The sequence below is a fragment of the Scyliorhinus canicula genome, chromosome 1 (assembly GCF_902713615.1).
Source record: "Scyliorhinus canicula chromosome 1, sScyCan1.1, whole genome shotgun sequence".
In the NCBI taxonomy this organism is placed as follows: domain Eukaryota; kingdom Metazoa; phylum Chordata; class Chondrichthyes; order Carcharhiniformes; family Scyliorhinidae; genus Scyliorhinus; species Scyliorhinus canicula.
The window spans coordinates 239,085,264-239,109,822 of NC_052146.1; the positions used below are offsets into that span (position 1 = coordinate 239,085,264).

The 24,559-nt window shown below is 42.9% G+C and overlaps 1 protein-coding gene across 1 annotated transcript in view; it reads right to left on the reverse strand.

Moving 5' to 3' along the window:
* Window positions 1-24,559, reverse strand: part of sptbn1 (spectrin, beta, non-erythrocytic 1) — a 301,037-nt gene that overhangs the window by 204,860 nt on the left and 71,618 nt on the right. The gene's annotated exons all lie outside the window — the stretch shown is intronic.

Genomic DNA, 24,559 nt, shown 5'->3' on the forward strand with positions numbered 1-24,559 from the left:
TTTGCCCATTAACCTAAGACCAGTGCAATTACTTAATGAAATCACTAAAGTAAATAAAAATAAAATGGGACATGTTAGGAGAATGCAACGTTCTCACTCATTCCAGAAACTAATATTAGAAGTCATATCGAGACCCATGGAGGTATTTAAAAACACTTCAATTTCAAAATTTTCATCCTCAATTTTAAATACCTCCGTGGTCTCGACCTCTATCCGCCTCGAGCTTTAAAACCTTCAGGTTGCTGTGCTCTGTGGATTTTTGACTCTTGTGTATCCCTGGTGTCCATGCCTTTAGCTGTCTGGGCCTTATGCTCTGGAATTTCTTCTCTGAACCTCTCCCCATCTCTCTATCTTTCTTTTTCCCTTTAAGACACTTCTTAAAGCATGCTTCTCTGATCAAGCTTTGTCATCAGGCCAATGTAGTTCAGTGGCAAATTTGATTTGAAAAAACATCTGTGAAGTGCATTGGAGTGTTTTATCACTTTAAAGGCACTACATAAATAATTGGGTTGTTGTTTTGTTGCTTCTGCAATAAAATTTAAATTAAATTTCTGAGTTTAATATTGTTGATTTACAGGATAACAATTTGTTAAATAAGACGAGATGTTTGCAATAACCACATTGCAAAAGCAACTTTCAGAATTATTGATCAAAACAGACATAAAGTCAATTCTTTAAAGCAACAACTTTTTTCTTATTGCAAACATTTTTTAGAAAGGCATGGCCAGAGGAAGTTCAGGTCTCATTTTATAGATCACCCTTAATCTATTAATCTATTCTAATAGATGATTCATAAGAGGTAAAACCAGCCATCCAGAACATGGACAATCAGATATTCTTCTTTATAAAGGACATAGTATGGCAAAATCCCAAAATGTCAAGAAATGGTTTATCTACAAATTGACAATCCATACTAAAACACACATTTCATACAAGTTACTGACTAGCCTTTTTCCATGATGTAGAGATGCCGGCGTTGGACTGGGGTGAGCACAGTATGAAGTTCCTCAGGTAGGAGCAGTGCTCCGAAAGCTCGTGTTTGAAACAAACCTGTTGGACTTTAACCTGGTGTTGTAAGACTTCTTACTGAGCCTTTTTCCAGTGTGTGTGCACATATAAGCGCATGCGACACATTCCCAGAAATATCTTCTGACCTCTCGAAATCATGCATTTCAAACACAAGAGTGACCAGCAAGAGTTTTGCGGGAATCTAATTCCTTCCACATGGCCAGCAACAAGCTGTGCAGGGGAGATAGAAAGCAGCTCAGACTACTTCTCACTCAAGAATGTGGAAAAGAAAAAATACTAACAGTGTATACTTAAACTAAAGACTGAATGTGGGAGTTACAACGATGAACGAGACAAACATCTAATTCAAACACTGCCACTATTTTTTCAATAAAGAGGGCCTCCAAGGGAAGTGACAAAAAAACATTAAAAATTCCCGTATCAACAAACCGCTGCTTAAACGAGAAAGATCACATTTCATTTGCTTCTTGGCTGTAAGTTGAACAAAATGCTATGTTCTCAGACTAGAGAAGCAAACTTCAAGGAAACAAAAAATACAAAAATATCCAAATTATTATCTCCGACTGAAATATTGCATCATTGTTACAATAAGTATGCTGCCTCTGTTATTATCTTCTCTTTTCATCTCATCAGTAACAATTCACCTCATTGACACTTCCCAACTTCTTCATTCCACTAAAGCAATCTGCCAACACAGCAATTTAATGCCTAGAGAAGGAAGGTTACGTAAATGTAACATTTTTGCAGTTCGTGAGTCTTTAATTAAACCCAGTTTAGAAGTTTGCTGCATGAAAGTGACTGCAGTTTGCAACCTAATTTGTCAATGACCAAATTTGCATCTCTCCCCAATCCTATACCTGGACAGAAAATAATCATAGTTGTAACAATAGAATTTACAGCGCAAGAGACGGCCATTCTGCCCATCGAGTCTGCACTGGCCCATCAAGTCAACACCGGCCCTTGGAAAGAGCACCCTACTCAAGCCCACACCTCCACCCTATTCCCGTAACACCATCTAACTTTTTCTGGACTCGGAGGGCAATTTATCATGGCCAATCCATCTAACCCGCAAGTCTTTGGACTGTGGGAGGAAACTGGAGCACTCGGAGGAAACCCAAGCAGACATGGTAAGAACGTGCAGACGCCGAAGACAGTGACCCAAGCCGGAATCGAACCTGGGACCCTGGAGCTGTGAAGCAATTGTGTTAACCACTTTGTTAGCGTGCGGTCCTTAAAATGTGTCAGCTGCTGCACCTTGAAAACACATCCAAATTTCATAATGGAATGAAATAATTGAGGAAGGTGGGTGCTTTAAGCTGGGGCATTGCTGAAATAATACAGCATTGATCTTAATAGCTGAATATCAGTTTCACAAATTATGTCACTTTAAAAAGCATCTTTTGTCAAGCCAAGCAGATCAAATTCATACATTCTAACCATTGTGCTGCAAAGGTATCATAGAACATAGAACAGTACAGCACAGAACAGGCCCTTCGGCCCTCAATGTTGTGCCGAGCCATGATCACCCTACTCAATCCCACGTATCCACCCTATACCCGTTACCCAACAACCCCCCCCCCCCTTAACCTTACTTTTATTAGGACACTACGGGCAATTTAGCATGGCCAATCCACCTAACCCGCACATCTTTGGACTGTGGGAGGAAACCGGAGCACCCGGAGGAAACCCACGCACACAGGGGGAGGACGTGCAGACTCCACACAGACAGTGACCCAGCCGGGAATCGAACCTGGGACCCTGGAGCTGTGAAGCATTTATGCTAACCACCATGCTACCCTGCTGCCATCGAGATGGTACAGCCAAACCCACTTATAGGAAAAACTGATTTTAAAAGTAATTCAATGTTTCAGAATGAAATCAATCACAAACCCCTTTTCTATCTTTTTTCAATTATAGCTGTCCATAGTAAATTAAAATAATTAAAAGGTTAAATGAAAATTGCAAAAAATCTGAATTTAATAACCATTTTACTGCCTCAAAACTGATGCGTTAAGATTTTTTTGCTGATCAGTATGCCAAGCTCTTTGCAAAAATACCCCATCACCAGTTCAATTAACTTTATATTGTACTTTTCACCACATTGGATGCAAATGCTGAAGGATTTTTTAAAATATTCTAGCCAATCCACCTAGCCTGCACATCTTTGGGTTGTGGGGGTGAGACCCACGCAGACATGGGGAGAATGTGCAAACTCGAGACAGTGACCCGGGGCCAGGATCGAACCAGGGCCTTCAGTGCCGTAAGGCAGCAGTGCTGACCACTGTGCCACCCTGTCGAATGCTCAAGGTTTGGGATACTCACAACTTACCCAAGCTTTTGTGGCACAAAGATTCTTTGGCAGAAAACTATGGCAAGAACTACTACCTCGGTAAATAATGAAAACAGCACCTTTGGAGAAGGCTCATCCTTTCGCGAATATGTAATTGCCATTCTGATTGGGGCAACGGTTCCAAACGTTTGTCGAGGGAAATCACTAAACAGCTTCATCAAAATCAAAAATACAGTTTCACATCATAGCCTTTTAAAATTAAAGGAAGATTTGTTATGGCACACTTCAGTGTTAATGTTATAACGTAGCAAAAAGTGAATACATTTTCAGATATTCCTAACACTATGCAACTGAGTTAAAATGGATTTTTCAAAAATTGAATGGTTAAGTAAATGACAGTATCTGTCAAAATAATAATTAATTAATTCGTTTTCCTATGCAAAACCTACATGGTCTGGAATAAAACTGGCTCACTCCACCACTTCTATACCAACACAGTGAAATTAAAAGTGTTCTCCAATTTAGATTCAGTCCTGCCATGTCATCAGTGTCAACTTGCATAATAACCTATGCAGGGATTTTTTAAAAAACACTAAGATTAGTATTTTCTAACTGCATTTTGCAGGATAAGCAAGGACTCAAGTGAGGGCTGCAGTGATTTAAGAATATGGCTAACCACCACCTCCTCAAGAGTAGAGATGGACAATAAATGCTGGCCTTGCCAGCAATGCCTATATCCCAAGGACAGATTATGAAAATGTATTTTAAAATCTCACCACCAATAATCTCTGAAGGCAGTTTTAAATTGAAAACAAAAAATAAATCACAGGTCATGAGTAAACTTATGCAACTATATTCAGATTAGATTAAATCTCTTCAAACCTTAATCATATGCAAAGAAAATCGTAAACTCGCTTTTATACAGAAGACCTCCTGGGGTTTGACACTGTTTACACCAATTCACTGCAACTCCCTGTTCAAAGCCTGACATTCAGCAACAACAGTGATTTTTAAAAAGGTGACTGGTAATAAATTAGCAGAACAGGATCACCGCCACTCCAAGCAGCAGCTTCAACATTTATGAAATGACAAGACACCAAAATCAATTCATCTTACTTGTGAAAGTGACCGTGAAGAAACACAAAATTGCTTCAGAACTACTGATATAAATGGATTCATTGTTTTACAATAATTTCACATTGTGGACCGTTACAATAACATTTTGCAAACAGCATTCAATACTGAGCATCCTTGGTTGATACTGCACTGTACTGCAGGATAGAAGGTTCTAGAAAGCTTGTCGTTTTATGGTTTCCCTTTGCAGTTACATTCTTCTCTGCGTGCACGTCCAGCACTGACATCATTACTCCTGGGTCCAACAGTATCATGATTGGCTGCACAAAGCTGGCTTCATTCACTACCTTGCAGGTGTAACACATTACATCAGTTCTTGGACAAGCAACACAGCTAATCTGCTTTTTTTTTTAAAAAGGGCTTATTTCTGGACCTGGATCGGTTTTGACTTTTTCAAATTATAACCGAGCAAACATACTTCAATTAGCTAATTTGATTACTCAATTTAACGTCTGACTAATTGACAAAATTTCGAAGAGGCAAAATATTCTGATCACTGCTGAAAGATGCATCAGAGAATTTGTTCCAATATGAACCAATAAGTAAAAATACAGCTTTCAACCGAAGTGATAAAACAATTAAACTCAATCTACAGCAAAACCCAATCTACATCAAATGTTACTTTTAACAAATTTATTTGATGTCCGTTCTCTTTTTTTGAGCCTCCCTTTACTGACATCTGGGCTATAAATCTGCTTTTGGGTATGTTATGCTCTCTAGCTGGATACAAGGGTTTGTGTGGAGGAACCAGGATAGCTGATCATCCCATTTCCCCATTCTTTATGGGAACCACTGGCTTGCACAAGACACTGTGCTTCAGATTAAGAATTCAATGTGCCTTATACTTCAATTACAGAAGCCCAGATGTTCCAAAGTAAATTGTTTTAATACACACGTTGATTATATTTCTTCACATATTTTCCACAAAATATTTTGCTTATTCATAGATTTTGTAGCTTCCAGATAACCGCGACTACATATCAATTATATTAAAGATTTTCTTTTACCATCTAGAACACCGAACAGGAGCAGGTAGTTGTTTCCCACTGGTGGATATGTAACAGTTCTTGGGTGGCAGAACAGCCAATCGGCATACACCAATTACAAGTAATAATTACAAGTAATAGTTCATGGCTTTTTAATGAATGGGGCATTTCAGTCACTCAGGCTGCTTCATGCCTTATGGAAATTTCTACTGCCCCAAAGACATGTTTTACCCTACAATGTGTGACACATGCAAAACATTTCTCCTCATACAAATCATGCCACCCCATTCCTTAATCAGATTCATTTGAGTATTTATCATAACAGCACCACGCACTAACAGAATTTGAGGTGGAGATTGCATAAAACCTTAATGTTGTTAGCAAAAAGTACGATTACTCGCTTTTGCAGGTGTGGGAATCATGATGTGCAATTACCCCATGGCCCGACCCATCGAGGCAGGCAGCCTGTGAACATTGTGCTCAATAGTTGTGCCATATAACCAAGGACAAAGCAGACTATTGACTCCCTGCATGCTCAGGAGATGGCTCAGGTATGGGCAAGAGAAGGAATGACTATCAATGGATCAACAAGCCAGCGGGAGGACCTCAAGATTCACTGGTGCAATGCTGGAGGCCTTAGGGCAATAAAGAGGAGGAAGGTCATTGTTTTGAAGGGATGCAGAAATACTTCAAGACAAACCCTGCAAAGGGAACAAGAGCACCTGGCTAGAGAGAGGTGAATTTCAGGAGTCTGACCCCGAGGACCTGAATGCAGTGTCAAAAAAACTTCAATGATCTCACATGAGTGGTCATGGTCAGCTAATGCATCTTCCACTGACATTTCCATAGAATCCTGACAGGAGACCCATTCAGCCCATCAAGTTTGCACTGACCCTCCAAAAGAGCACCCCACATAGGCCCATTCCCCTACTCCATCCCAACCCTGTAACCCCATCTCACTTGCACATCTTTGGACATTACAGGCAATTTAGCAATGCCAATCCACCTAATCTGCACATCTTTGTTCCCATCCACCGTGCCTGCAGAATTTCATGCTGTTCAATGTACCACAACCCCATCACTCAAGCCCAATATTCAGATGTTCCAACTCACCTATTTATCAATTCTGCAAGCCTCGCACTCATCTCAACTTCCAGCTATTTATCAAAGGCAGGCACATTACCTAACTACGCTGCAGTCCACTGATATTTCATCATCGCTCTTGCAGGCAAAGTTGTGTGCAACAGGAGGGAGCAGCAGACAACCAGCATGCCTGCACCCCGTGGACTCTTCGGGTGAGATCATTGGCAATTGATAAGTGAACTGCAACACAGATATATCTGAGGTAGGACATTTTTGTAGGAAGAACAGCGAGATGATGCGTTACTTGGAAGATGCAAGTCTAGTTGGAGTAGTGAAGCAAAGGAATCTGGCTGGGCAAATATGTCACAGACAGAATTTAGATGATCCCTTGACAAACATGCTATTACTTACAGCCCATGTTCAGTATGTTTTCTTACCCTCAAGATGTGTATTCAATTAAATAATTTCAACAGCATTTCTTGAAACAAACGTTATTTATTCTGAAACACTTCAAATTTAACGCAACATCTCTCGCTCGTCTCTCACATACACAAAGATTAGATACAAAAGGTAATATTATAGTGAGCTCAGCCTTCAGTTTCACAGAATATCTAAAGTGTAGAAGGAGGCCATTCGGCCCATCGAATCCGCTCCGACCCTTGGAACGAGTGCACTACCTAGGCCCATGCCCCAACCCTATCCCTATAAACCCACTAGGAGCAATTTATCATGTCCAATCCACCAATCCTGCACATCTTTGGACTGTGGGAGCAAACCAGAGCAGCCTGAGGAAACCCACACAGACCCGGGAAGAAAGTGCAAACTCCACACACACAGTCAATCTACATCAAATGTTTCAGTCAACCCGGAATTTAACCCGGGTCCCTGGCACTGTAAGCCAGCAGTGCTAACCAATGTGCCATTGTGATCTCTGTCTCACACAAGGCAGGCCTGGTTTCTTCGATGCTTTGACATTGAAGCAGGTTTCTTGAAAAGCAAAGGGTTCTTAGGATGAGTTTTCATGTAGTCAAATTTCTAGGAGGTTGGTTCTCCTGTGAACCTGGAATTGGAACAGATTAGTGGAACCCTTTGCTTTTTTCCGAACCTCCCACTTTCAAGGTGTTACTGTCTTTTTTAATCTTAGCTGCTTTGGGTGACTTGCAGTTAGTTCAATGGCTTTCTGTCTACAGTCAGCTTCTTGCAGACTAAAAAGGGTTTCTTCATCATATGACTTCAACGTCCTTTTTCCAAAACAATCATTGTCAGCTGCAGCTAGTTTGTTTTTACAGTTTAAGGAGTAGGATGTTTGAAGAGACTTTGGATAATGGCAGTTAAACAGCCCTTATCCACCTTCAAGAGCGTTTACGTCTACTCCATCAATTTGTGACTCAAAACATTGTGGCCCAAGGCTCTTGCAACAGCCAAAGTTGAGTCTATCTGAACTGAGCACCAAGTTCAAATGATCCTGCTGAGTTCAGATTGTTACTATCCCAGATCAACCAGATGGGAAGATCCCAGTTTGGAACCCTGGCTCAAAAGATCATACCTTTTTTCTTGGAATGCATGGAGGAACAACGGGGCCCCCCCGATTAGTTTTTCACAAGAAAAAAAATTATTAAACATGACAAGGTCAATTATGATACAATACCTCTCAACACCCCCCTTAGCTTCACAAACATACACAGATTTTATGGGTAACATGGGTTACAAAGTATATCTTTGGCATTAATGGACTCAGTAACACAGTCAACAGTTCTTTCTCTCAGCTGTTTGTATAAAAAAAAAGAATCCATTCCAGGTTTTCCCAAACTATTCTTTCAAACAAAGCTTCGGCTCCACTTTTTAAATCGAGCACCAAAGTTTTATGTCTCCCCCTTCAGGAATTTTGTCTCGACTGTTGCACAAACAAGTCACAATTGCTTTGACTACAATTTCTCAACTGTATTAAGGAGACACCAAACTTTTGATTTACCTCTGAACTCTGATTTCCTCCTTTAAATCTGGTTACTGTAGCTGTCTGTTTAACTTAGAACATTATCTGCTTTTCCTTTGAACTCTCTTTAACAGTACTTTATTTAAACTCTTGGTCTCTGTTCCCTTAACTTCAGTCTTCTGGAGACATTTTTTCTGTCCCAATTCCTTGGTTGTCTGGACTTTATCTAGTTCTTTGGAAAGTCTGCCTTTTTTGCAGCCTCCTTGTCCTATCCAGCCGTTCTTTTTGAGGCACATTGGGGAGATGTTCACCACCCAAAGTCCTTTTTCCAACTTCCCTGGCTTCAAGTGAAACCAAAAGCAAAGGAAATCTCTTCCCTCTGGAAAGTGGCCCCCGGTTACTAGGCAATGACTTGATGCTTCTGCAAACTTGCTTACTTTTGTGTCGTAACCCTCTCTAAGCACAACAGAAGCAAAGTTGAACCAGACTAAACCACCACACACACAAACACCTTTTGTCCAGCAGTAATCTAACAATAGGTTTACCCTTCCTTACACAGAAATATTAAGTTAAATCTACTTAAAATTTTACGTTATTTCTAATATTTACCAATACAAATGTAAATCCCCTAAAACTACCTTTGTTTTCCTGACAAGGTTTCTCTCCAGCAAGAATCACTTTCTACGTTTCTACTCGGAAATGGGAGCAAGACTAAGTCACCTGGGTCCGATCCACCATTTCTAAAGGACCATGGAGTTTTCCCAGCTCCATAAAAATCCGGAACTAGGTTTTCATTTATAGAATTTACAGTGCAGAAGGAGGCCATTCAGCCCATCGAGTCTGCACCGGCTCTTGGAAAGAGCACCCTACCCAAGGTCAACAACTCCACCCTATTCCCATAACCCAGTAACCCCACCCAACACTAAGGGCAATTTTGGACTCTAAGGGCAATATATCATGGCCAATCCACCTAACCTGCACATCTTTGGACTGTGGGAGGAAACCGGAGCACCCGGAGGAAACCCACGCACACACGGGGAGGATGTGCAGACTCCGCACAGACAGTGACCCAAGCCGGAATCGAACCTGGGACCCTGGAGCTGTGAAGCGATTGTGCTATCCACAATGCTACCGTGCTGGAGGAATAGAAGTGAAAAGGTAGAGAAGTTATGATTGGACCTCGGGTTAGACCACAGTTAGAATAATGCAAGTAGTTCTGGTCACCAAAATGTAAAAACAATATGAAAGAAATGGAGAGGGTGTAGAAAAGATTTACAAGGATGGAAATGTGTGGGTATTCATATCAGTAAAGGACGGACAGGTTGGATCTTTTCTCTCTTTGGAAAAAGTGAGAGGGTTGACCTAGTGGCCTTTAAAATTCTGAAAGGTTTTGATAGAATGGATACATAGATTGTTTCCTCTTCTGGCAAAAGTGTAGCTAGAGCTCATTAACACAAGGTAGTCACCAAGAAATCCAGTGGGGAATTAAGGAGAACACACTTCACCTACAAAATAGCAAAAATGTGGACTACAGGGAGCGATTGAAGGGAATAATGTAAAAGCACTATACAGAAAATAGACAATCATATGAGGGGGGAAGGAACAGATTGTTACAATGGTAGATTTAAATAAGAAAGGAGGGGAAGAGGGGGCTCGAGTGAAGCACAAACATGTTAGGTTGAATGATTCGTTTCTGTGTAACCCTCTGCATTTTTGGATCAATAGCAAGAGGCTGTTACATCTCGTGTCACTGAGCTTTCAGAATCAGAGTTAATTCCTGCATCAAATATTGTATGCACTTTAGAGGATGGAAGAGACAAGATCAGCACGTGAAGAGTCACCAAGCACGAGAGGGCTGCAGCAAGGCCGGGGAAAACAGATAGCGCATGCACCAGCTTCTCAAAAGAGAGAGTTTGCAGACAAGTTCTGTTGCAGGGGACTTCAGTTAGTACTTAGATGGGGGCAGCATGGTGGCGCAGTGGTTAGCATTGCTGCCTCACGGCGCCGAGGTCCCAGGTTTGATCCCGGCTCTGGTTCACTGTCCTTGTGGAGTTTGCGCATTCTCCCAGTGTATGTGTGGGTTTCTCCCCCACAACCCAAAGATGTACAGGATAGGTGGATTGGCCATGCTAAATTGCTACTTAATTGGAAAAAATTAATTGGGTACTCTAAATTAATAAAACAAAAAATTAGTACTTAGGTGGGTTGATATCGAGGATCTACACATGGGCACGCATGCAGGCATTCTTGGTACATTGTTGGGCCTACCATCGAACTTGGTGTCAATTCAAGGAGCACGGAGGAGTCTTCCACCTGCCGTTGCAGTCTGGGTAATGTTTAAGCCTTTAACGCTGCTTTTCAACCTCATCCTTCCTCTGCATTAAACTCCTTGGCTCATGTACTTCATTGTGATGACATGGTCTGAGGCCATCTTGTGGTTCCCTCAAGTATTGTATTTTGCCCTATTGTTGCTTTATAGGGGTTGTTCTATCCATCTCTGCAAACTCTACATGCTCCACAACTTGAAGGTTAAAATATTTGTCAAAGACTTTTAATATCTCATCAAAGCTGGCTGAGGATTCATCAATGCCTTGCATGAGGATTACTTCTTCGGCAAATAAACATAAAAAAGTATTAACTTGGGCTTCTTCTGGTGTACTGTATTCGAAACATTTTCTTCTCCATGACACCCAATTTAGCATCTGGTTTTGCCCTTACATGAACTCACATTGGTATAGTTGCCACGTATGGCCATTTTCCATAACAAGGTGAGGTGCCATAGTAACCATCCTTTCAATGCTTATTCGCATGTCTATCAGATCTTGGCAGGCTCTCGCAACAATCGTGGACCTGATTCTTTAATATATTTGATTCTGAAGAAAATGATAAAATTCTGCAGTTTGGGCCAGCAAATGGATTTTCTAAGTGTAAACACATGATGGAAGGCTATTTTTGGCTCCGGTTGCCATATTGAAAACATTTCCATTCATTTGAGCTCAGTTGCCACGTGGTACGGCACCAACTCTGGACCCGGCTGTAGCTTTCTTCCAGGGAACTGGTATGCTCTGCCTGATTAGTGTCCTGATTATTATTTTTTAAACGCATCGTTCTGAAGGTTTAACGCTTTTGCAAACAATGCAAAATTGTAAAAATGATACATCACAGTCAACAAAGAAAAACTGCTCATCATACATGAATATAGAGAGGGACAGAAGAAGAACAGTGTAACTGGCTCGATACAATCATTAGACATAGCTAGATGCCTCTACAAGTCCCACCAGAGGTCAACGAAGAACTATGAATCATAAAGCCATGAAAACATGGTAAAATGGTGGACATCTTCACACGCAGCGTCAGCTCGCAATTACCACAATAGTTCTGGATAAATGTTCTGCGCCATGTTCGGCATGCACCAATATTTATCTCCCTCAGCTCTAGCAGCACCAAAGGCACCAATGACTCACCACAGCATCCTCCCCTCAGAAACCAGACCCGCTGGCACCCATGCAGAAACCAATCATGGATTCTTTATCCCCATACTTACAAAAAAAACAATAAAATACCTAAACACCAGTTCTAAAAGGGGAGTTACATATATACCACACATGCAATTGAACCCCAGTGTCGGGTCCAGTACAAAACCATCATCATCCCATACATTTATATAGAGAGGACCGGCAACATGTTCGGATTATGATCAATGCCTTCAAGGCTTCCCAAGAAAAACAGAAAAGAAGAACTGGAACTACCAGAAGCAGACCACAGGATAAAAATGGATTAGGGCTCAACTATGGTTCCATATGTCCCCGACGCATGCTGATCACCCATTAAAGAATAAGAGAACATGCTGCTCATTCAAAAAGAAAGCATCCCATCCCTTTGGGGGGGATTGGAGCAAACAGGATATCAATCAAAGTGCAAGATTAGGCTCAACCCAGGCTCACCACACGCTGAAGAAGCAAAGCCCAGTCTCTCAGGGGTCCCTAATAACTGCTTTTGAGAAGGGACATCCCAAGCTTTAGGGGGCAACAGGATATCAGCCACAGCACCTGGCCTGGCCTAGTCCAGCGCACCCTAATACACAGGAATCAATAACCTAGGACCTCTAGCACACTCCAAAACTACACTCCAGCCGTTACTGCACCTCCCAACTACATCCAGAGCAGTGCTCTGCCCCCATTTACACCAAAAAAATGATTATGTCAGCCCCAGCCAGGGAGACCCCATCACTGAAGAGAAGAATTATCAAAACCTAACAGTTGGGAGCCCTGAGAGGAGGGTCTAATTGCCTCCTCCCCGGTACGAGGGGAACCTCCCCTGAACCAGACAAGGATTAGTTACAGCACCCTGCTAACCCAGATCAAGAGAAGTGAAGACTCCCCTGCTCCAGGGGAAAATGCCCAAGATGACCTAAAAATATTAACCACCGCCCAGCACTGTCTGTTCTCACAGTAGGGGTACTAATAAGAACTATGACAGCAGGGCCTCAACAGAGACACAAGCTCCGCTTCCACATGGAAAGCCCAACCACAATGTGGAGGATACTCAAGGGATCACCATATAACACCACAAGGGGGAGAGCTCCCAACTCTTCCATCAAACCTACCCTTGACAACTCAAAATCATGGCAAACAATCTCGCTCTTCAACAGATCAGTCAAGGAGTAACCAAACCCACCATATCAAGCGCCACCAGTCAGTTCCTCCCAATCGAATAGCTCTAAAGAAAAAAGGAGCCAAAAGAAAACTCCAACTTCAAGGAGGACTCAGAAAGAACCCAGCCCTCCCCAAGATACATGATCGGCCCAGGCCATTAAAAGAGACAGGCATGAAATCTTAAATTCAAAACAAGGAAACAAAAATAAAACCCCTGTACGATTAGCTTCTACTGCTATCCTCAATCTTAGTGAGGACTTAACTAACCCTATCATCCAATTTCACCCAACATCCTGCCTTGGCTCCGTTAACCTTCATTATAAATGAGGCCAGATGTGTCAAAAAAACACTCCCCTCCCAAATCACAAGGATTATAACAATGACAAAAAGGAATAAAACTCTGCACAGACCACATTTCATATAATCGACTCTCATGATTTTTGCGAGAACAGGATAACTGGCAACACTCGCCGTCATGCTTACACCTCGCATGCCTTTGCGGGAGAAAAGACGACAACAAATAATTCAACAACATAATCGCAAGGGAGTAATTTCTATGTTGCTCGAAAAGACCAAAGCCAAGACAGGATCAGGATTTTTCAAGGATTCCAACAAGCGTAGTGCCTTCACTTCCTCCATGCCGTCACTCTGATACTCTACCAGCCCACAGTCTTGGTCCTGGCTGGTGGGAATGACTCGACCCGCTCGGTCACCTCCAACCCCTCATGATAATATCGGATATCGGCCACTGGTTGGCGGGCACGTTTACCCCCCCAAGACTGAGGACAATTGGTTACCCATGATGGTCTTTTAGGGTTATCAACACATTAGAATAAAATATATAAACTCAGGGACAAGTTAAAAGGGGCCGCACCTGGTAGGAGCATTGTCCAAAAATAATAAAGAGCAACAGAAACTTACCAAACATCGAATCAAAATGTAATAAGAGGGGTTAATAAATTCATCAAACCCCTGCAGCGCCCACCAGGTACGGAAGGCCTCAAGGGTGCCCGTGGACACCGCATGCTCCCTCTCCAGGGACACCCGGCCGCAAACATAGTAACAGAAGAGGGGCAGACAGTCCGGCCAGATGATACCCACTTCCTGGATCTGTTAATAGAACATAGAACAGTACAGCACAGAACAGGCCCTTCGGCCCTCAATGTTGTGCCGAGCCATGATCACCCCACTCAAACCCACGTATCCACCCCATACCCGTAACCCAACAACCCCCCCTTAACCTTACTTTTATTAGGACACTACGGGCAATTTAGCATGGCCAATCCACCTAACCCGCACATCTTTGGACTGTGGGAGGAAACCGGAGCACCCGGAGGAAACCCACGCACACAGGGGGAGGACGTGCAGGCTCCGCACAGACAGTGACCCAGCCGGGAATCGAACCTGGGACCCTGGAGCTGTGAAGCATTTATGCTAACCACCATGCTACCCTGCTGCCCAAAAATAGAGTTTTGCCAGGCCCAGGAGCAGGTTCACGGGGAGGTCCTCGGTCTTCCCTGACCCTTTCAACATCGGGTGACCCTAGATCAGGAGCACGAGGCTGAAGTGCAAACAAAACTTCAGTAAAGGGTTGTCAAAAAACAAAAAAATGGAGTGCAGCCTAGAACATTGAACATAGACATGGCTCATGGACTCCACATGACCACAAAAATGGAAGAGTTCTTGTAAATCCATGAACCAGTGTAAACTGTGATTGCTGTGTGTATCACCCTCCAGCCCAGGTCCCAAGATTGTGGGGGAGGACACCTCCATAGAGGGACCCGGTTACCCCATGACTCTTGAGGAATAGGAGTTCCCCAAAGAGGGGGTGGGGCAATCATTAATCTTTAAGCTGTATAAATAGAGCTGGCCAGTGTAGTACTGGCTAGAGAGAGAAACAAGCAGTAGTGAACTGCTGGTGCTGTGTAAATATTTTGTGAATAAGTCTGTTTGACTCTACAAACTCGTGCTGGACTGTTTGTGGCCCTAACAAAAATTAACGATTTGATGTGACCATCAATTCACTCGAGACACGATAGGAAGTAAACTGTGGTTTTAATAGACTTACAACTGAGCCTGCCTGCGACCAGAAGAACGGAGGGCAGGCTCACAAGGCTGCAGCACTTTATACTTCCGGTAGTGGGAGGGGCCATGGGTGGAGCCCTGTACAAGCTCCTCATCTCTCCATGGGCAGAGCCCCGCAATGGCTCACAGACAGAGCCCACAAGGAAACAATACTATACAGTGTGAAGTACATGAAGTACATTCACCACACGATTCATACCTATATGCATCTCCAAGGTATAGCACTAACTATGTACTATCTCCAAGCGTGCATTCTACTGTACTCTGTTCACTATCATGTGAATCTACATCATACTGTGGGTAAAACGGTTTCCCCAGTCACGCACTAACCCTGGATAATGCCAAACGCCCTTATACTTTACCGATTCTCCCGCCATATCCCCATAAACCCACCTAACCTGCACTGCTTTTGTACACTAAGGGGCAATTTAGCTTGCTCAATCCACCTAACCTTTGGTCTGTGGCAGGCAACCAGAGGAAATCCACTGAGTCACGGGGAGAACGTGCAAACTGCACACAGTCACCCAAGGCCGGAACTGAACCTGGGTCCTTGGCGCTGTGCGGCAGCAGTACGAACCACTGCGCCACCATGCTGCCCCTTTCCCGCTTCTATCTTTCTTGAAAATTGGTGCAATACTTGCCAACTTCCAAACTAATGGGACAGTTTCCAAATCTAAGGAATTTTCTAATGTGTCATTGGAATTTGCTCAATTATTACAGAAGGATATTAAAGCTTTTAAAATGGATAATGTCTTAATGGTGCAAAATGAACATAGACTACATGATTTGTTCAAAAAAAGATCTAATTACATGATCATAAACAAAAGGTCAATAGTTGGCAGTGACATAAATCCAAAGATTAAATTTAGTCTTTCGGCTTTGATAGAAGAACAGCATGCATTAAACACGGTGCTTTTTAAAATTCCCTCCCCAAGAACCCTTCGTTACAGGTTGTTTCATTTCACAGGACTGAAAACGATGATTGTAGTGGAAGTACACAACCAACTAGAACGACAAGTTTATTTTATAGTTTCCGGACCAGCTCCTGCAGATTGGAAAGTAGCAAATGTCACCCCACTATTTAAGTAGGGAAGGAGAGAAAGGTATGTGCTCAATATGCTCGTGACCACAGGCATTGTTCTTGATGCTCTCACGCCATCCTTTAATCATTATTTCTTGTGGCACTTGAGAGTTGCAATGCGTTGGGTAGTTTGCGTGGTTTGAGCTGGTTTGTCAGACTCATGGTCTCTGCTGGGCTGATGACTACCAGATCACGCAGAGATGTTGTTTCAAGTTGAATCCGGAAGATTGTGCATTCTCAACTTTTTTCATGGGGAACGCTGCTCTCTTCCTTGCTTGTATGTCACATCCAGAAGATGTCTTTGTAAACTCAGTAACATTCTTTGCTGATGCTTTGGAGCAGATAGTATTGGTTTGAGAAAGATGCTTTAAAGTGGTTTGTGGTCAGACTCTACTGTTACTTTGTTTCCCCCAAGCAGATACTGATGGAAATGTTCAAAAGCAAACACAGTAGCTAGGCACTCTTTCTCAATCTGTACGGAGTGTTGTTCCATTTGCATTAGTGCCTTGCTGCATTAGGGTTGCTCCAAGTCCTGTCACACTGCAAGGTGACTTCATCATTGACACTATAGTGCTTCAGCACTGACATTGTTGCCACTAGCGTTTGATTTTAGTCAACGCTGCTTCTTGTTCTGTTCCCCAATACCACTTTACCTCCTCGGCACTGTGCTGGCATAATGGTTCACACACTGCTGACACATTAGGCAAAAAAGTTTGCAAAATTGTTCACGAATCCAACAAACCGTTGCATAACTTTCACATCTGTTGGTCGCTGCATTGCTGCTATAACTCTCATCTTGCCGGGATCAAAGATCTTTTGCTGTCAGTAACTGACCTATGGACTAGACTTCAGGCACCTTCAGTTGCAAGTTGGTCTTGTTCAGCTTCATCTGGCAAGCTCTCTCCAGTAATTTATTAAATTTGGATCTTGGTCAGCTATGCTTCTTCTATTTTCTATCCATAAACTAATAGATCTACTGCGATTTCCAATCCAGGAAGATCACGGACAGTTTGCTGTCTTGCGTTGATACTCTTCTGGAGCCGTGGAAATGCTAAATGATGTGCACAACCATCTGTATCTCTCGAATGGTGTCCAGAATGTCATGACAAAGTTCCTGCTTTCATCAGCTTCACTTGCCAGTAACCATCCTTCGCATCTAGGGTAGGAAAGATCTTTTCTGGTCATTTTGCAGCAAAAATTCCTTTGAATTTTGGCAGCGGGGTCTCTTCAGCTCTTTTGGGTCTTTAGCAATCTCACAGTTCCCCAGGTTGTTTCACTGGTACCATGCTGCTAATCCAGTCTTTAAAAGTTGTCATTCTATTTGATAATGCCTTTCTTTTCCAGCTCTTATATCTGGCCTTTTAGGCTTGATTTTAGAGTAGCTGTAGCAGATGCCGAATTGGTCTTTCTCACACTCACATCTATATCTAGATAATGTTCTCCTGGGAGACATCCCAGTACTGCAAACACATCTTTGTACTCCTCTACGATCTGTTCTGCAGTCAATGGTTTTGTTTGTTGCAACACATTGTAAACTTCTGTTTGCATGTTCATTGTTACAAGTCCAAGTTTTAGACTTGTTTCAACTGAGGTGAGTGACCGTTACATCTCATCCTTGATCTGGAAACCTAGATCTTCCTGCTTGCCACTGCATTGGGCTCCCATACCAATTTGCCCCTTCGGTATGAGTATCACACCACCAGATAGCCTCAACCTTAATTTTTGAAGGCTTCTTTTAAGAGTAGCCATGTTGAGCCACTTTGCACAAGTCTGAAGTTTGCATGAGGCAAGTGCCTATTTGACAGTTGTGTACTTGACAGTCTCAACAGTCACAAAACATTTATCCCTTAGCGACTTTATGGAACCAATCTGTCGAATGATGTATAGTTCTTCATCAGGTTCCTCTACTGATATCTCAACGGTGACCATCTGTTTCAGCTTATTTTGTTATTTTCTCACCAAGCACCGCAAAATGGTTTGGTTTATTGTTGTTAAAATACTGCTTTCCCCACACTGTATTCTCTGAAATTTCAAAGAATGAGAAGAGGTCTCAGTGAAACCTACTAAATATTTAAAGGGATAGACACTGTAGATGCAAGTTAGATGTTTACTCTGGCTGGGGAGCAGAGTCCCAGGGGACATGAAATAAGGGGGAATCCACTTGACCGAGATAAGGAGAAATTGTTCGGCTCAGAGGGTGGTGAATTTTTGGAATTCTCTACCCCAGCGATCTATAGAAGCTCAGTCATCGAGTATACTTAAAGCAGAGATTGACAGAAAGGGTTATGGAGATAATGTGGGGGAAAGGCATTGAAGTGGATGACCCGCCATGATGGTACTGAATGACAGAAAGCTTTATAGGCTGAATGGCCTAACTCCTGCTCCTATGTTCCAAACATTCTATGAGCCAAAATAATGCATTCTCTTAGTTTATTTTTTATTAAAATTGCAACTTTAGCTATCATAATGGATAGTTCCAAACTTAAGCAACACTGATAACTGAATTATTCAAAATTGTCATTCAATTCGAAGCTGAAATTAATAATTTTTTCATTACAGAGATGCTTACTTTTCTAACATTCTCATTATCTCACAAACCAACCAAAGCAAAAACCATACAAATACACCACAATTTGCTTTAGTTTAAATGTATTAGAAAGAGTTTTTTTGAATTAAACTGTACAAAAGCCCTTTATCATTTCACTGAATCTTATAAAAAGATGATCAGCATATTTCTTTTGGCAGAACAAAGCAATCACCATGTTAGGCCAAGTCGTCCGGGGGGGGGGGGGGGGGGGGGGGGGGCAGGATAACTGTCAAATACGTGACAAGCAAATAAAGGAGTGACATCTATATTTTTGCTTTGGGGTTTTACTTTTCTAAAGCTCAGGACATGTTTCTGAAAGCAAACCTTCTCCTCCGCTTATAATCCCGATGCTATATGGAGTAAAATTCTAAGTACTGTTTTTGCAGAGGTTGAGAGATCCAGGTCTAACAATTGCCGGAATTGCACGAAATTGACATACTAGGATTTCTGCAGACAAGTACTTCATTTCCAATCATATCGTTGTGATGTTAATTAAGCACATAACAGGGCATATCCTCGGCCAACTGCATCCTCTGTTATCAGGACAGGAGGAAAACTATTTACTGTTGATTCTACAATGTCCGGTTCCTTTCACAACTCCTCTGATAACAAATTCCACACTGTCTTAAAGTATAATGTGGATAACATCAGGTTTTTAAAAAATTCATTTTGGGATGTGAGCATCGCTGGCTAGGCCAGCATTTATTGCCATCCCTAGTTGCCCTTCAGAAGGTGGTAGTGAGTTGCCTGCTTGAACCGCTGCAGTCCTTGAGGTGTAGGTACACCCACTGTGCTGTTAGGGAGGGAGATCCAGGATTTTTCTCCAGCGACAGTGAAGGAACGGCAGTACATTTCCAAGTCAGGGTGTTGAGTGACTTGGAGGGGAACCTCCAGGTGGTGGGATTCCCAGGTATCTGCAGCTCTTGTCCTTCTAAATGGTAGTGGTCGTTGGTTTGGCAGGTGCTTTCTCAGGAACCTTGGTGAGATACTGCAGTGCATCTTGTAGCTGGTATACAATTCCAACTGCTCGTCGGTGGTGGAGAATTTGAATGTTTGTGGGAGGGGAAGCAATTAAGCGGGCTGCTTTGTCCTCGATGGTGTCGAGCTTCTTGAGTGTTGTTGGATCTTCACTCATTCAGGCAAGTGGAGAGTATTCCATTACACTCCTGACTTGTGCCTTGTAGATGGTGGACAGGCTTTGAGAGGCGGGGGGTGGTCAGGAGAGATGAGTTACTTGCCATAGGATTCCTAGCCTTTGACCTGCCCTGGTAGCCACAGTATTAATATGGCTAGTCCAGTTCAGTTTCTGATCAATGGTAACCCCCCAGGATGTTGATTGTGGGGGATTCAGCGATGGTAATGCCATTGAATATCAAAGGCCGATGGTTAGATCCTCTCTTGTAGGAGATGGCCATTGCCTGGCACTTGTGTGGCGCTAATGTAACTTGCCACTTGTCAGCCCAAGCCTGGATATTGTCCAGGTCTTGCTGTATTTGGACATGGACTACTTCATTATCTGAGATGTTGCGAATGGTGCTGAGCATTGTGCAGTTATTCGCAAACATCCCCACTTCTGGCCTTATGATGGAAGGAAGGTAATTGATGAAGCAGCTGAAGATGGTTGGGCTGAGGACACTACCCAGAGGAACTCCTACAGTGATATCCTGGAGCTGAGATGATTGGCCTCCAACCACCACAACCACTTTCCTTTGTGCCAGGTATGACTCCAACCAGCAGAGTTTCCACCTACCACCCCCCCCCCCCCCCCCCCTCCCCCCGCAATTCTCATTGACTCCAGTTTTGCTAGGATTCACAATTTGGACTAATAAGTGGCATGCATGAATTTCAAGGACCAGTTAAATGACAGGTCTTCAACAGGACCCATCTATCTCCTTGGCTTTCAAAAGCCCCATCTTCCTCAAGTGCCCCATGATCATCTTCAGTATCACATTAATCAGGAACTTAACTGGATCAGCACATCATTGTTACAAGAACATGGCAAATCCTGTGTACTGACATAGGGCGCACCTCTTGAGCCTTAAAGCCAGAATTAAGCCAGGTATGAGGTCAGGTACTTGCGAATTCCCTGGGTGGTTTGAGCCACAATACTCCTGAAGCTCCATACCATCCAGGAGAGAGGAAGTTGCTTGATCAATCTCCAGTTCTTTGTTTCGATATATGCCTCATTACTCGTGCACTGCAGCAACTCACCTTGGTTACTTCAATGACATTTCGTCTGTTTCTGACCACCACCAAAAGAATCAGATTACCAATCATGGCCAAGTTCCCCTCCAAACCAAACATCAACCTGAATTGCTCATATGCCATCATTTCTGCTGGGCAATAGGATTTATTTTGGTGCAACTTCATCAGACAGACTACAGTAGTTCAAAAAGGCAGCCCATTACCTCCTACTGGAGGAGCACCAAAGGCATTCCACATTCCAAGAATACATTATTTAAAGTATGAATTTATATTGAAATACTTAAAACCTTACAAACCATCAATATTGAAACTACACAATGATGGAACACAGAAGTTGAATCTCATTGTGATTAATTTCTGGGGCCCCAGTGAAGATAGAGGTATTTTGGGGGAGGGGGCGGGAGGAGAGAGAGAGAGAGAGAGAGAGAATATCATCAGGCAGCATGTAGATTTCAAAACACAATAATGAATAGTACAGGTTGGGGAGGGTGGGACCCCCCAGTTGAGGCTAATTGAACTAATTAAAAAGCTCATTTCTTCCATCGGGCAGGAGATACAAAAGTCTGAGAGCACGCACGAACAGACTCAAAAACAGTTTCTTTCCCGCTATTACCAGACTCCTAAACGACCCTCTTATGGATTGACCCGATTAATACTACACCCCTGTATGCTTCACCCGATTCCGGTGTTATGTAGTTACATTGTGTACCTTGTGTTGCCCTATTATGTATTTTCTTTTCATGTACTTAATGATCTGCTCACAGAAAAATACTTTTCATTGTACCTCTGTACACGTGACAGTAAATAAAATCCAAAACTCCATTTGGAGCATGTTGACGGGAGGAGGATGGAATATTTAAAGCTGCAGGCAGATTGGTACATAATGAGGTGGCATGGTGGCGCAGTGGTTAGCACTGCTGCCTCATGACACCAAGGACGCAGGTTTGATCCCAGCTCCGGGTCACTATCTATGTGGAGTTTGCACATCCTCCTCGTATCTGCGTGGGTCTCACCCCCTCAACCCAAAGATGTGCAGGGTTGGTGGATTGGCAAGGCTAAATTGCATCTTAATTGGAAAAAAAGAATTGGGTACTCTAAATTTATTTTTAAAAAAAGATTGGTATACAATAAGGAGCCAGGCATGGCTGCCCGAAAGCATTATTCCTGGTCCCATAAGAGGGTCAGCGAGGTAAATAGTGAGTGATAAGGGGGTGCCCTTGATACTGTGAATGTGGCACTCAACTTTGAGCAAGGTCAGGAATATCACCCCCCCAACACTCCACAGCGCCGCCCACATTTCAGGGGTAGAAGAGCAGGGGGCAAAACTAGCAGGATCTACGTACCATCAGCTCAGAAGGAACGCTCCAGTTCATATTTGGGGAACCGGGGCATGATTTTGCACCCTGTGGCGATATGGTCAACATACCGATCAAGAGGGTATGGAAGAAGAAAGCTGGGCAGGAAGGCAACAGAGGTCAAACTCTCACCACAAGACTGACCCCAAAGATTGAAATACCCAAAGATCAAGTGCTACAGAAGACTGTGACTATCCAGCAGAAGACCTTACACCAGTCAGAAAGGGTCACCATTCGCTGACAGTGGCAAAGGCCTTAAACCGCTTTGCTTCTGGCTCCGTCGAAGGGTCTGATGTGAACCTTAATGTCATCCCAAAAACTGCTGCATACCACTGCATCTCAATGGTCATTGATGCCCTCTTAGCTAAAGGTGAGCAATATATATATTTAAAGACAGGCATGACCTTAAAGGGATAGTAGGCAGTGGGTTTAGCCTCTAGTGCTGAATTCCCCCAGATGCAGCATATCATTTAGCTATCAATGAATTCAGGGGCCGGCCAGTGAGACATTCAACAGGAAGGGCTTCCAACTCCCTCAAAGTTGTGTGGTGTCCTCCAATACACTCCTGCACGGGTTTTAATCATTGCAGTGGGCTGTTACGGTCTCCATTACATGGCTCGCTAGAGAATCAGTCCTTGGAAGGAGACAGCTAAGTGGAGGAGCAGGCAGTGAAGGAGAAGGGGGAACTGGAGGCAGTGTGTCTTGAAAACAAAGGTAGTTTTAAGGGATTTATATTTATATTAGTAAACATTAGAAATAAGGTATAGTTTTAGGGGGTTAAGTTTAATGTTTCTGTGCCTGGAAGGGTAACCTATAGTTAGATTCATGCTGTACAAAGATGTTTGCGTACATATATGGAGGTTAGTTTCAATTCCAACTGTGATTCTATTGTCCTTAGAGAGGGCTACAGCATGAAGAGTGGTTGCTTAGCAATTGTGGCCTTGTAAGATAGAGAAGCTTTTAAGTGCACTTCCTCTTTCTCTGCAGAAAGCACTTAACTGCTTTTGTTTGGTCCAAGAGCTGTCAATCATAGATAGATGTTTATATACATTGTGGTTAGTTTAACAGCTGGGCACTAGATCCATTCAGCATGAAGGGAAATTAAATTTCCCATTGATGTGAATGAAAGCCTTGCAGATCAAAGATTTGAAGGGGTTTAAACCCAGCGGATGTGATTTTTTGCTTTCTTGGAATTTACAGAAGGTTGCTTTCTCTGACTCAGCCTGCAGGTGTGGGCACAAGTGAGTTTTAAAAGTTATCCCCCCCCCCCCCCCCCACTGTTCCTATCTGGACGTCTCTCTAGCTTCCAGGCCGGGTGTCTGTAATGTGGGGGGTTTCTGGTGAAGGGTCAGGTTACCCTTGTACCGTGGGGAGGGGCCCCAACAAATCCTGTGGTGGTGGAAATGGAATTCTGTTGCCCGGGGGGGGGGGGGGGGGGGGGGGAATCCCTGCCATGCATAAATTTGCATGACATGCAACAGTGAATCACCTCTGGATTCCCACTCCTAGTGCGCAAGCGAATCAGGTGATTCATTTCTGCTGGGAGAACAAACTGAGAATCCAACTGAATTCAATGAACAAACTGAGAATCCAGCCCTATATTTAAGAAGTCCTACATTCCATACACTTGGAAACTTCTCTTTCAGTGTGCCCTGCCATCTTCAAAGACCTATGCACAAGAAAACCCAAGGTCTCCCCTTCCCTGTACACTTGTTACAACTGTGCCATTTGGTTTATATTGCCTCTCCCTACCCCTGCTGTCAAAATGCATACCTCAGACTTCCTATTCAATGCCTTGGGTCCACTCTGCTATATTCTATGTCCTTTTGCAGTTGGTGTGCATCAACATCATTGTCTGTCACACCTTCGAGTTTAGTATCATCGGAAATTTTGAAATTTTATCCTGTGTTCCAATATTCAAGCTATTTTGTATATGTAAAAATTAGTAGCACTGGCACTGAATCTTGGGGAACACAACTGTCTACAATCCTCCAGTCTGAAGAACAATAAGTTCCCAGAAGAAGTTAATTTCTTGCACTATTTACAACGTTTTTTTTAAATAAAAAAAAGTGTCATTGCTTTACACAGTTTCTGAACAAAATACTGCAAATTAAGTTTTCACTATTTCTCCAGCAA